This window comes from Marmota marmota, unplaced genomic scaffold (assembly GCF_001458135.2).
Source record: "Marmota marmota marmota unplaced genomic scaffold, marMar, whole genome shotgun sequence".
NCBI classification, from domain to species: Eukaryota; Metazoa; Chordata; class Mammalia; order Rodentia; family Sciuridae; genus Marmota; species Marmota marmota.
Genome location: NW_025999962.1, coordinates 3642504 through 3655828, shown reverse-complemented (window position 1 = coordinate 3655828; position 13325 = coordinate 3642504). Strand labels below are relative to the sequence as shown.

Sequence of the window (13325 nt, the reverse complement as noted above, 5' to 3'; positions counted from 1 at the left end):
GTGCTTGCCTCCGTGTGGTGGCACGGGGAGCCCGGAGCCTGCGGGGCTCCGGGTGGGGAGCCGCCGCACTTCCTGTGTCTGCGTGTAAAGTCCGGCGAGGGTGGGCGGTGACTCCCCAGTGGACCCTGCGCTCCCAGCCTGTCAGCAGGGGTGCGGCAGCTGCCCTGGCAGTCCCTGGCCAGACCCTCCCCCCCCACCAGGCCCGACCCCAGCCCAGCGCGGGCCTGGGAAGCCCCTCCCGCCACTGTATGTGCGGGGCGTGCTGGGTTTGCGAAGCCCATCTGTTGGCGTCCAACTTTCAGGAATAGGAATTTCCACCAAAAGGAGACCAAGGGCTGAGGGGGCGAGGCAGGCCGTTGGGGTTCTGTGGATGCCGGCTCCACCTCTGCACCTGGCAGTGCTCCGGATGCCATTTGCCATGCTCCTCCACCCAAACTGTGGGTTCAGCCACCGCAGCCTGGCTGCCACTTGGACACAGGTCTAGTCTGTTAATACCACCCTTCATGGGCACCTTGGTGGGCACGGAACTGCCAGCTGGGACCCTGTCTGAGCACTAGGCAGGACCTGGTCACTTGTGTGCCTGTCTACTAAGTCGCAAGCTGCTTGAGGCCTGGGCCATGGCTGCCCTGCTTTCTCTCTGGTGGGAATGCACAGCCCTCCTGGTGCACAGTTTGAGCAGAGGAGGAGGAGGATTCCTGCTGGGGAGACTCACCGGCCCTGTGACTCCTGGGGCCTCAAGGTTCCTGTCCTCCTCTGCAGTACTGAGGGTGGAGAGTTCTTGTTCTTGCCTGGGTTTAGGGGAAGGAGCCAGACAGACTTTTAATTCACAACCCTGCTGTGTGGACTTGAGCAAGTCATCTAACATCTCTGCTCCTCTGATTTCTTTATCTATAAAATGGGTGAATAATGGTGGCCTCTGCCAGAGCTATTGTCAGAACTGAACATGGAAATGCACTGATGCCCCCAGCATGGTGCTTGGCTGTGGAAGGTTCTCCTGACTGGGAACCCAAGCCCAGCCCCAGTGGTGCACGCCTGTAGTCCCTGAGGCAGGAGGGTCACAGGTTCAAGCCTGGGTGACTTAGCAAGATCTTGTCTCAAAAAATACAAGGACTGGGAATGTAGCTCAGTGCTAGAGTGCCTCCAGGTCCAGTCCCCAGTGCCAAAAAAGATAATAAAAGAACTTATCCCCAGACCCCCTCGAGGCAGCATCCAGGGTTCTCCTTGGGAGTCGGTCACTTCCTGAACCTTCCACAACAGACAGCAGCTTTGTGAGCCCCCTCCCACCCAGGCTGAGTCTCCTCCTGGGGTTTCCAAGTGGGAGCCCTGGCTGGGTCCCTGCTCAGGAGACTTAGGAACCCCCTCCCTAACCCTGTGTGACCCTGGGGGCTCTGAGTCTCAGGTGAGTTCTGGGACCCCAGGGAGGTCACCTGAGTAGTCCTGCCACTGGTGTGTCACTGGGTGGCCCTGTCCTGTGGCTCCTGCCGGCCCATGTCTCCCAGCCTGGGGCCCCGTCAGCTCCCACCTGTCCTGCGTGCGCAGCAGGCCCTACCGCGACCTGTACTTCTGCTGTGTGCCAGGCCCCGTGAGCAGCCTGCTTCTCCCTGCCCCTCGCCTGGCTCTCAGCCTGCACCACTCGGGACATGCAGGGCCCAAGCCCTGCTCCCCTCTATGGGCAGGTGTGCGCTGGGCTCAGGGTCAGAGTGCCTTCCCCATCTAAAGTGGACACAGTGAGGTCCAGGGGTCCCCTCCTGGTCCCTGAGCGTCATCTGCTGCCCTCTCTCCTGGCAGGCTCCCTTGTGCAGGGTCAGGACAGCTTGGACTGCTCATTTCCAAAGATGCACCCCCTCTTATCTTGTGACTGCCATCATTTTCCTGGGGCTGCTGGCATAAATGACCACAAGCCTGTGGCTTTAAACAACCAAAGGAACTCTGTCGTAGTTGCAGAGGCAGAAGTCCACCGAGGTGTGCTGGCTGTGCCCCCTGGCGGCTCCAGGGCGATGTCCTTTGCCTCTGCAGGCTCCAGGCTCCTGCGCGGCCCTCCAGCCTCTCCTCAGGGCCTCCTCCTCCAGACCCCAGACCCGGGCTGGCTTCCTCTCAGGCTCCTCACCCACCACATCTGCCAGGACCCTGCCAGGACTCACCTCCCGGTCACGGCTGAGGTCCTGGGTCCTGGGGGGGGGGGCATGGCTCACCCGCTGCAGCCACCACAGGCGCCACCCCTCAGCTCCCGCACCTCCCTCTCCTCTGGCACGAAGATGGAGCCCATGCCCTCACCCCCGCCAGTCCTTCCCTCACCCCTCGTTCCCTGCTGGCCTCTGCTGGCCTGGCCCAGGCTTACCAGAGAGCCGCCTGCGGGAGCCTGAGGAGCAGTCAGGACATAAGCAGGGAGAGGCCGGCTCTGGAAGGTGATGGCGCCGGGGGCCTGATCCCGCATTGCGGCCCGTGCCCCTGGGGCCTGCGAGTGGGCACTGAGGGGGTCCAGGCCAGCTGCTGAGCTAGAACCCACCGAAGCCACCTCCTGCGGCTGCTGCGCTGCTTCAGTGGGCAGATATGGCCCCTTCCCGGCCTGTACCAGGCCTGGGCTGAGCCGCGCACCCTTGGGGCACTTCTGGGGTGTGGGTGCCAGGTGAGGACAGGAGTCTGCAAGGGTTCTGAAGGTGTCCCTGCTGCTCCCACCTGGCGTCCTTCATCTCCCTGAAGGGCCCTGACCCTGCGTCACCCTGGCAGCCCCACTCCCTGCTCACTGCACGTGCCTGTTGCTCACTTGGGGCCCCTAGTCCTGTGAAGGTCGTGCCCTTGAACTGAAGGGCCACCTGTGTTTTCAGATCCTTCCTAGTGGAGCAGGAGGTGCTGGGGGTGACCACTGGGTATATCCTGAGGGGAAGGGCGTGCAGGCCTCTGGAGCTGGGGCCTGAGGTTGGCCTGATGAGGTGCCAGGGCAGCCCTGTGACCCTCTGGCCAGGCCTGCAGGCACACCCACAGGTGTGCCCTCTGCTTACCCAGGCCTGAGTCTCCTGGCACGGACGCACTCCCAGCCCCTGCTTCTCCCCTGCCTCCAGGGGCACCAGAGACACTCCCGGAAGATGCCTGAGATCCACGGAGGTCCCAAGGTTCTAGGGGGACACACCAGGTATTCAGGCCTTCTCAGGCAGGGCCTAGACAGTGTCCCCACCTCTGTCTGGGAACCCCCTGTGGGGCTGACCACACAGAAGACCTCCCCAAGCCCACCTGCAGGCACACCCACCATGGAGCGCCTCCTCGCCAGCCCGGACCTGCCCAGAGGCTGGGGCCTTGGAGCACAGGTGTCCACCCTGCTCTAAGCGGAGGCCTGGGCAGGGATGTGCCCCGGGCAGGCCCAGGGTAGAGCAGGCAGGGCTTTGCTTCTCACGACCCCACCACGGCACCTCCTAGGGTGGCCAGCTGTTCACAGCTCCTATATAGGGAAGCAAGCCCAGTGGGAAAGGGACTGGGACAGGTTCCCAGTCTGACAGAGCCATCCTCCAGGGACACGCAGGTTCCCAGCTGGGGCCAGGTGAGGTGGGTGTTGGCGGGAAGAGCCGTATTCCATAGCTAGCAGCTGGCTCTGGGGTGGGGGGCACAGGCAGGCGTCTCCAGGACCTTGTCTTGTCCCCTGGTCCTGGACAGGCACTGACTGGCCCCATCCTCCAGCATCACAAATACCCCATTTCACATCCAGCAGCCATACCCCAGCTGTGCTGGGGACATGGGCATGGGTGACATCCCCTGTCCTCACAGCGCTCAAGGTGGAGCTCGATGTCCCCATTCTGCAGATGAACAGACAAGGCTCACAGAGGTGCAGGGGCCGCCTGTGTCCACACAGTGGTCAGGCTGGGGCTGGTGTCCAGCCAGGTCCGACCCACGCCTCCCCCAGCAGCCCTGGAGGGAGGCCGTGTCCTTCTTTTCTTTCTCTGGCTGTAGAGGTTGAGCTGCGTGCTCAGCTGCTGAGGCTCCGACCTCAGCCTCCCTGGCCTCTGGGGTGAGGGCGTGCGCCAGCCCAGGAGGGTCCTACGAGGCAGGCATGTGGGCCAAGGCTTCCAGGCTGGCTGAGGCTGGCAGAGTCAGGCTGGACCTGGGGCTGGAGGCTGGCAGAGCTGCCCTGGGCCCCCTGAAGGTGTCCACGCCTGGTTCTCAGCACTGTGGACGTGGGGTTGCTCGGGGCAGAAGGGACTTCGCAGCTGTCACTCAGTCAAGGGTCTTGAGATGGGAGGTGGCCCTGGACTAGCAGGGGAGACGCTGCGTAACCAAAGGGCCAGAGTCAGAGAAGGGGTGACAGAAGCAGAGAGGCCTTGAGGACGAGGAAAGAGCCAGGAGCCAAGGAACAGGGGGCTCTGGAAGTAGAAAAGGCAAGGAGGGTCCTCTTGAAGCCCCAGCCTGAGGTTCCCACCCCACCTGAGGCTGAGCCAGCCAGGCTGAGGCGAGTCGGCCGCCTCTGAACCACGAGGACAGATCCGGAGCATTTTAGAAAATTTGTGGCACTCAGCCCACCTACTGTCTATTGGCACCAAGAATCAAGCCCAAGGGTGCTTACTACTGAGCCACACCCCCAAGGGTGCTCCACTACTGAGCCACATTCCCAGGGTGCTTACCACTGAGCCACACCCCCAGGTGCTCACCACTGAGCCACACCCTCAGGGTGCTCACCTCTGAGCCACACCCCCGGTGCTCACCACTGAGCCACACCCCCGGGTGCTTGCCACTAGCCACACCCCCAGGTGCTCACCACTGAGCCACACCCCCAGCCCTTTTTATTTTTTATTTTGAGAGGAGGTCCCACCAAGTTGCTGAGGGTCTTGCTCTTGCCTCAGCCTCCCAAGTCCCTGGGATCACAGGTATGTGTCATTGTGCCCGGCACTTGTGGCCCTTTGTTACAGCACCCATGGGACACCCACATACCCAGCTTCTCTCCCTCCTCAGCCACAGCCAGTCAGAACCCAGCCTCCGAGGGTGGGGGACTGGGGAGGGACCAGAGGCAGAGGTGGCCCAGGGTGGGCAGGCAGTCAGGGGGAGCACATGGGCACACCTCTGCCCCAGTCTGTCCGTGGCAGGTGGGCCAGAGCCCTCGGGTGCCTGCCACCTGGACCCGTGAGCCTCCTGGGAAGGGTCCTGGACCCTCGCAGGCTGGGCCCACTCCTGCCCTCTCATGTGCCGCGTGTTCCTGGCTGGGGGGGCGGGGTGCCGCTGGGTGGTAGGGTACTCACCGAGCACGTGGACGGCCCTGTGCTCTGCCCCCAGCACCAGAAAACCCTGGTGACTCGTGGGTCCTAGGAGGAGCCAGGCCAGACTGCTGCTGGGGGGAGGGGCCCGCCAGCTGGGGGCCAGGTTGGTCTCTGGGGGGTACAGTGAGGAGGGGCCCCTACCAGACACTCCGTCTTCTCTCCAAGCCCTCTGGGGCCTGGGGAGATGGGACCCTGCCTCCTGGGGGGCAGCCAGGATCCCCAGCATGGGCCCCCTGGGACCCCACCTCCCTCTTCAGCAGGAGCCTCTCCCCCGCCCACAGGCCCTCCATCCAGCCGTAGGGGGTGACACTCAATCCTGGTTTCTCACCTGTGCCCACCGCATGCAGTCAAGACGTGGGGGCCCCAGCCCTGGGACTGGGCCACCCTCCTCGCATATGGGAAGCTGCCCTGGGGGGGGACATGGGGCCAGGAGGGACCTTCTCCCTGCTGGGTGAGGGGCTCCCCCTCTGGCCCACCAGGAGTCCCTGGGGTCCTTGGGTTTCCACCAGAACATCTGCAGATGCCTGGGCTGGCCCTGCCCAGCTCTGGTCTAGGAGGCCCTGGCTGGACAGCTGGGGTTTCACTTCTATTTTGGGGGGATGACGAGTCACATGAGGACCTCCGGCACTCCCCACCCTTCCTCTCCCTCCGAGTGGCACAGAAGGTTGTTTTGTTTACCCAACTGGGACTGTGGGGAGAACGTGGAGCTGGAGAGGGAGGGGGTCTAACCTGCACACCCCAAGGGTCCAGGTGAGGCCTGGGGAGGCGCAGCCTGCGGGGTGGGGACCGTCCCATCTCAGTTCTGGCTTTGCTGGGTATCAGTGGTGGCACTGGGACAAGCCCCTTGGCCTGTTTTCTTCTATGACCTGGAGCCTAGCGGTCCCCGCCGCCCGCTGGTGGTTAGTAGGAGGAGGCAGAAGACCACCCATCCATGGCCCAGGCAGGTGTGGACACGCTCTCCTCCCTGTGGCATACGCCTAGGACCACGCCCCGTGGGCAGGCACTGCACACCCCGCCCACCATGTAGAGGGGATGCCAGGCACAGGACTTAGGTGGCCTGGCCAGACACACAGCCGAGATTCAGACCCAGGCCTGACCTGGCCGTTCAGGGGGCTGCAGGAGGTGCGGGGTCCGCTGTGGGGTCGGGGTGAGGGGACAGGGACAGCAGAGCCTCGGGGGCACGGCCCGCAGCCCTGGAGGCCTGTGGCAGGGGTTCAAGGGCTTTGGACACTCACCCCTCCTGGGTCCCCCTCAGGTGGGGGTGCTGAGAACCAGGCAGCCACCTTCTTCCCCAGGAAGGCCACTGCCCGGCTAGCTGCCCACACAGGGCCTGAGGGCAGGGAGGTGACCCTCCAGGGACAGGGAACAGCAGGGCGGGCCCTTAGGCAGGAGGGAGGACCTTGTCCAGTTACCTCTGGGCTGGGGACCAGAGCAGGCCGGGTTCCTCCAGAGGTGTCTTAGGGAGGAGGAGGGACAGGCCATCGGGGTGGGTCCCTGAAGACAGTGGGGCAGCACAGGCCACCTGTGCCCAGCTGGCCCCGGGTCCTCCCACGCTGGTGTCTTCAGGCCCCTTCTCCCCTGGCCTGGCCTTGGCCTGGCTTGAGTCCCAGCAAGGGGACCGCCATGCACAGCAGAGGGGCCGTGCCCCAGGCCCCAAGGACAACCTCGGGCCGGAGCCCTCCCTGAGCTGCCATTCAGGGCCCAGGGACGGCCAGCAATGCTGCCACCTGCCACAGCCCTGAGCTCCTCCCCTCCCTTGGCAGGCGGCGAGCTTCCTGCCCTGGGGATTCCAGGGTGGCAGCTGCCCTCTGGGACCCGCCAGACCTTCCCTGGGATTCAGTCCATGTCTGCACACAGGACCTGGCCCCGCCCTGGGGGGCCTCACACCCTTGCTGCAGCCGGCAGGCCCTGGTGATCCCTCCCACACACAGGGCAGGGGCTGGGGGGCAGACACACAAAGGGGGCGTCAGCCTAGGTGGTCGGCAACAAGGCCAGGGGCACGTGTCCAGCTGGTCTTGGCCAGCAGTTGCCGAGAGGCCAGCGGTAACTCCTAGCAGGGTGGGCCTTGGCCTCTGGCCTGGCACCAGTTGTGGAGCCCCTTGGCATGCCGGGACTTGAGGTCTGGGGACGGAAACCCTACCCAGACCTGGCTCCATCCAGGGACCCTGGCTAGGTGGAGCGTGTGACACGGGTCACCAGGTTGCTAGGTCTGCGTCGCCTGGCGTGGGACTCAGCCTCTCTGGCCTCGGTTTCCTCATCTGCAGAGTGGGCAGCCAGTCCCAGGAAAGGGTTAATGAAAGGACACCAGGAGCGCGCCCCCCCCTTCCTGCTGTGGGTGGCAGGTGTGGCCAGCTGTCCCTCCAGGCCGAGGAGTGTCGGTGTGGCAGCTGCTCTGGTACTGAGCTTCAGTGACAGCCAGCCCCCGCTAGAAAGCCCTAGAAAGCCGTGGGCCCCCAGCCCTGGACTGCTCCCCACTGGGGACTCTGGTGGCAGGACTAGCGGGGTGCTGGTGGGACACTGGCCTGTGAGTGGTGTTGGGCAGGGCAGGAGAGCTTCCTGGAGGTGGTGGACAACTAGACCCAGAGACATGGCCCAGCCTGGGGGCCCTGTGCTTTGTGGGGCATGAGCCCGGGGGGCCTGGGCCTGGGGCGCAGGAATGTCACACGGGGCCTTGGCCAGGGAGCAGCTGGCCAAGACAGGGTGGCCGGAGGAGGATGCAGGCAGGCTTCCCGAGGGACTGGACTCGGCAGGGGAGTCGAGCACGACTCGGCTGAGCACGTTCCCGGCTCCTCTGAGCCAGAGAGGCACGGTCAGGAGCAGGGCCTCCTTCCTGAGGGTCAGGTCTGGAGGGAAGGCGGAATCCCGGGGAACCTGGCGCACACCGGCTGGTGCTGGCAGGCAAGGCGGCCGGCTCTATGCAGAGCCCTTGGCCAGGTGCAGCGAGCATGGGCGCCAGAGGCTGGGGCCCACGGGCTCCACTGAGGGTCTGCATCCGACCAGTGGGCAGAGCCCAAGCCACCACCTCAGCAAGAGCCGAGTGGTCACCAGAGTCCCCTCCGACTTCAGAGGGGGCACCCATGGACCCTGCTTTAACAAGCTGGGGCTGAAGCCCTCAGGGCTCTGCTGACCGCACTGGCTGGGGCCACCTGGAAGCTGGCCCTGGTGGGCTGGGGAGCCAGGGTCACGAGGGGTAGGGGGTGGGTGGAGGTGGAGACGGACCCAAGGCAACAGACCCTGAGCAGGCTGGTCAGTGGGTCGTGGACAGTGGGGGCAGGAGAGGCCAGCAGCGTGTTCCCCACCCATTTCCAGCCCAACAGGGAGGCTGGGGAGGAGGTGGAGCTGGCCGAGGCTTGGCCGTGGCGGGTGCAGGGTGCCCAAGCGGCCTGCAGAGGTGACCAGGAGGCCCCTGACACAGGCCTTCGCTCCACGGAGGCCAGGGCTGAAATCTGGGTGTGCACAGGGCCCTGAGGGACCAGCCAGCCCTGCCCGTCCCTGCCCTCTCCCTGCTCTCGAGGAGCTGAGCAGGAAAGGGGGGGACAGGGGCCTCTGGGTGATGACCCTCCTCTCTCCCCGGCCACAGCATCCACAACGGGGTGATCTCCGTCTTCCAGCGCAGGGGGCTGCCCGACCAGGAGCTCTTCAGCCTCAACGAAGGTGTCCGGTGAGTGTCCACCACCTCCTGGGGCCTGGTGGGTGGGGACAGCGAGCTCCTGCTGCACTGCGCATTGGTGAGACGGCGAGGCCTGAGTGGGCAGCGGCCACGGCCAGGACCTGGACCCCCGTGACCTCAGCCAGCCTCTGGGCCGGGGGCCCGCGCCTCCACCCCTCCCGGGACATCCTTCCGGGGAAGCGGGTGGAACGTGGACAGTGGCATGAGATGACGCCCTTCCCTGCCAGTGTGGAGCGTCACATCACCGAGGGCCTTTATTCTGTCAGAGCGGAAGGACCCACCTGCCTAATGACCAGAGGAAAGGCAATACAGCCCAGCACTCCTCTCATTTCCTGTGACGAGCAGGGAACGAGGGTGGGAGCACCCTCAGGGCACCACTGTGAAGCAGGCAGCTACAGGTGGAAGCCTTTGGCAGAGGAAGCCAGAGCTCAGAGGGGTCGAGCTACTTGCCCAGGGTCACACAGCCCTGACCCATGCTGCCCTGTCCCCATGTGAAAAGCATATATGGAAAAATAGGGAAGCTTCCCCTAGTCACCCGAGGTGAGAGGGAAGGGTAAGGACCGGTGAGCAGGTACCTGTGACAAGGGTCGGCTGAGCCCAGGGAGGGAAGATGGCATCACGTGGAGAACAGAAACTCCGGTCTCCCTGGCCCTTGTGGGGTTCTGCTCTTGTGGCTCAGCGGGCCCCCGGCTCCCCGCTTTTCTTACCTGCGTCTGCTCGGGGAACGGGTGTGTAACAGGCCTCGAGAGCCTCCTGGTGCTGAAGCAACGGGCAGGGAGACCTCGGAATGCCAAGCAGAGTGCTGGCAGAGCCCCGCCCCGGCCACCTCCCCACGGCCCCGGGCCATGGCGGTCACCTGGCCACTGCCTGCCCCGACACAGGAGAGACCTGACGGGGATTTTGAGCTCCTGTGGGCACTGCAGTCTGGGGAACGTTGGTCTTAGCCAGGTGGAGATGGAGTGTCAGGAGCCCTTCAGTAACGGTGACAGGTCTTTCGCGGGAGTTTCGCCGGGCACCACCCTGCACCCAGAGTGCCCGTCTGTCCTCTCGCCCACTTGGCACTGCAGCCCTGGGCCTTACTGTCTCATTTGGAAGATGGGGAGACTGAGGCATGGGGCCATTGAGTGGCTTGCTCACAGTCACAGAGCTAGTGAGCTGGGACTTGGGGCCTGGGGTCCTTCAGAACTGCCCGCCTGGACCAGCTCCCCCTGACCACGTGCCCACCTTGGATCAAGTGGGTCTGGTTAGGGGCGGAATCCAAGTGGATGATTAGCTTTGGTCCTGTGTGTCTGGCTGGGGCTGTGGAGGGGAGCTGCTCCCTGAGGGGCGTCCCTCGCGGGGCCCAGCTTGGGCAGGGCAGGGCCGGGCAGGCGCCTTGCTCACCCCTGCTGCCCCCATGTGTGTGCACGCGGGTGTGCCGGTGCCGCTTCTGAAACTCGACGTTCCAGGCGCACCTCAGGTGACCCCATCATCCTGCCCATGTGGCGAGTGGCCACACACCTGGGCTGGGAGACCACCCAGCGGGAGGCCGGTGGTGGACGTGGGAACCCAGCAGTTCCCACGGGACCCCGCAGCTCCAGTCCTGGACACAGACTGGGAGAGACGAGGCCACGGGTCCCACCAGATCCTGTGCACAGACGTGGGCAGCAGCATCATGGTAGCCAGGGGCAGGGACAGCTGTGTCCATCTCCCGGTGAATGGACATGAAGCCTGACACGCTCTAGCTGGCATGAGCCTTCAAAGCGCTGGGCCGAGGGAGGCTGCCCCGCCCGTGCAGCCCAGGAGCCCTGCGGGCCCAGCGGCTCCAGAGAGGCTGGGGCAGGGCGGGCAGTGAGCGCGGGGGGCGGGGCTCTTCTGGTGATGGATGTGCTCTGGGAGGACGTGGTGGCATGCGCGTGGACGCTAGAGCGACTTTAAAGGGTGCACTTGACAGTTGGTGAGTCAGCCCACTCTGCCGAGTCCAGGGATGCCCGCGGTGTGCAGTGGAGTGGTGGCCTTGGGTGGTCCCCTGACGCTGACCACGCCGAGCCCTTCTTGGGTGCTGTTGTGGGAGAGCCTGGTCACACCCTCCCGCTGTGACTTGGGGTCTCTGCACGTGGCCTAGACCCTGCTGCACGGCTGTCTCCGCCTGCCTGTCCTTCCACTGTCCTATGGGGTCTTTTGAAGCCAAAGGACCTTTTGGTCTTGAGGAAGTCCTGTTGCCTGGCCGTGTCTCCCCGTCCCTGCCTTGGCCGCCTTCCTTAGAGGTGCAGAGGTGGACAGCTGGAGGAGGTCTGAGGACAGCTCTTGCTGGCTGTAGTCATGCCCCGTGGGCGCCCGGCCTGTCCTGCCACAGTGGGTCACGCCCACTGGCCCCCTTCCCGGTGCTCGATGGCCCTCCTGCTCAGTGCTGCACGTCGTCCTCGAGCCTATCTTGTCCCTGCAGAATGCCCCCGGGCCTCTGTCCCAGGCAGCCCCCCTCTGCGTCCTGGAGGCTGCTGCTGTCTGCCGTGGGCTGCGAGCAGTGTGTGGCAGGCACTCGGCCGCCTTGTTCTCCGAGACGCCCTCCTTCCTCCTGGCTCCAGCCGGGCACCAGCCCAAGGTGCTGTGGCCTGGCGCTGCCCTCTGCGGGCTCCTGGCTCTGCCCAGAGGGCAGCCCCTCCTCTGGGGCCTGAGGTTCGCTGCAGCCCGCCCCGTGCCCGTCTCCCACAGGCGGGCTTCCTCAGGGTGGTGCCCCTTTCCTGCCACCTAGCGTGGCCCTCAGGTGTGGTGACCTTGAGACAGACGGCCTGGACATGGGGATGGGGTCACAGCTTGGTCCTTGGAGAGCCAGCTGGTTCTCTTGAGGGACAGGGAGAGGGAGGAGGACTGCTGGGCAAGAGCTGGCCGGGAAGGGTCATCGGGCACTGTTGCCACCATGTGGACTTGGGCCCCTCAGTTCTACCACCGCTGATTTCACAGTTGTGCAGGGGGACGCTGGCCTTGAGCCTGCTAAGAGAAGCTTGGCCAGGGTGAGGCCAGGCCCAGGGCCGCCACCAGCTGACCCATGGCTTCCTGTCCCTGAGTCGGGGTGCCCTTCCACCTGTCGGGCTGTGAGCCAAGGCCCGTGACTGGCCCAGCTCAGCTGTGGGAACAGCACTGTCCCCCCCAACCCATGCTGGTGCTGTCTGAACCCCAAGCCTGTGACAACCCAGTGGCCAGGATGTGGAAGCCACTTCATCTCAGTGGCTGGTGTGCTGGTTCCGGCCTGGGCACGGAGCTCTCTGGGCTCCGCTAAGGTCTCAGGGCCCAGGGCTGGTGGAGGGAGCCGGGCTCCAGCTCACAGCTGCCCGGGATGGGGAGCTGCCCCAGGGCCTTTCAGGGCCCGAGGACCACCTTCTTTACAGGGAAGGATAAGTTCATGGCCGCCTGCCCCACCCAACCCGAAGTGCCACAGCTGATCAGAGGCAGGGACTGTTGGCTTTGTCACCCGCCTAAGGGCCCGGGCCACAGCAGGAAGAGTGGCCTCCTGCAGAAGCAAGCCTCTGGGGCTTTTTCTTCCAGGTGTTGCTTTTGAAAAACCCAGCGGTTCCTCTTTCTGCTGAGCAGGGCAGACCCTAGAGGTGTCTGTGTGTAGACACTGCGGAGTGGCCTTGGTAAGCCATGTCGAAGTCGACGACTCTTCTGTGGTCTTAAATACTTTCGTCAGATATTAGGAGCTCGTACTGTTAGTTCTAGACGTATCGAGCAACAAGAAAAATCCCAGCAACTAGGAAGGCCGAGGCAGGAGGATCCCAAGTTCAAGGGCAGCCTCAGCAATTTAGGCCTTGCCTTAAAAAATAAAAAGGGCTGGAGATACAGCTCGGTGGCAGAGCACCCCTGGGTTCAATCCCCAGCCCCCAAAGTAAAAGTGGATATTTGTTTAGGACAATGTAATATAGCATTAGGAACGTTGAGCATTTTATTTCTTGGTTATAAAAACAGGACCACGGGACTTACCAAGCTGGGTGTGGTGACATGCCTCTGGAGGCTGAGACAGGAGGATTGAGGTTTGAGGCTGTCTGGGCAACTCAGCAAGACCCTGTCTCAAAGTTTTTAAAATAATTTAAATGAAAAATGTTCTCAGTGTAGTTTGAGCGGCCGTCCCCACCCAGCACCGTCCCCTTCGCTGACAGACCATCCCTACTGCCGGTGACTCAGCGCCCGGGTTTTGACCTGACCGCGGTGCGAAAGCCACAGGCGACCCTGCCCTTCACGGTGAACGTGGGGTCAGCACGTGCGCAGCGCGAGCTGCTCCTCGCTTGGTTTGAAGCGGGCTTTGTGCAGGTTTTGCTCGGCTGTGGCTGAGGGGAGTTCCCAGCACGCCTGGGTGGGCCAGGATGCGGGTGGTGGGTGAGGTGTGCTTCCACCGCGCCCTCAACTGGCAGTGAGTCTGGGGAACTTCACCCCCCCCCCCCCCC

At 64.2% G+C, this 13325-nt stretch overlaps 1 protein-coding gene across 1 annotated transcript in view; it reads left to right on the top strand.

Annotated features, from left to right (window-relative positions):
• The first annotated feature begins 8384 nt into the window (after window positions 1-8384).
• Window positions 8385-13325, top strand: part of Prr5 (proline rich 5) — a 16212-nt gene continuing 11271 nt past the window's right edge. Inside the window, exons 1-2 of the mRNA XM_048802976.1 lie at window positions 8385-8390; window positions 8816-8899. The gene's annotated coding sequence lies outside the window, so the exon portion shown is untranslated. The remainder of the gene's footprint in view (window positions 8391-8815; window positions 8900-13325) is intronic.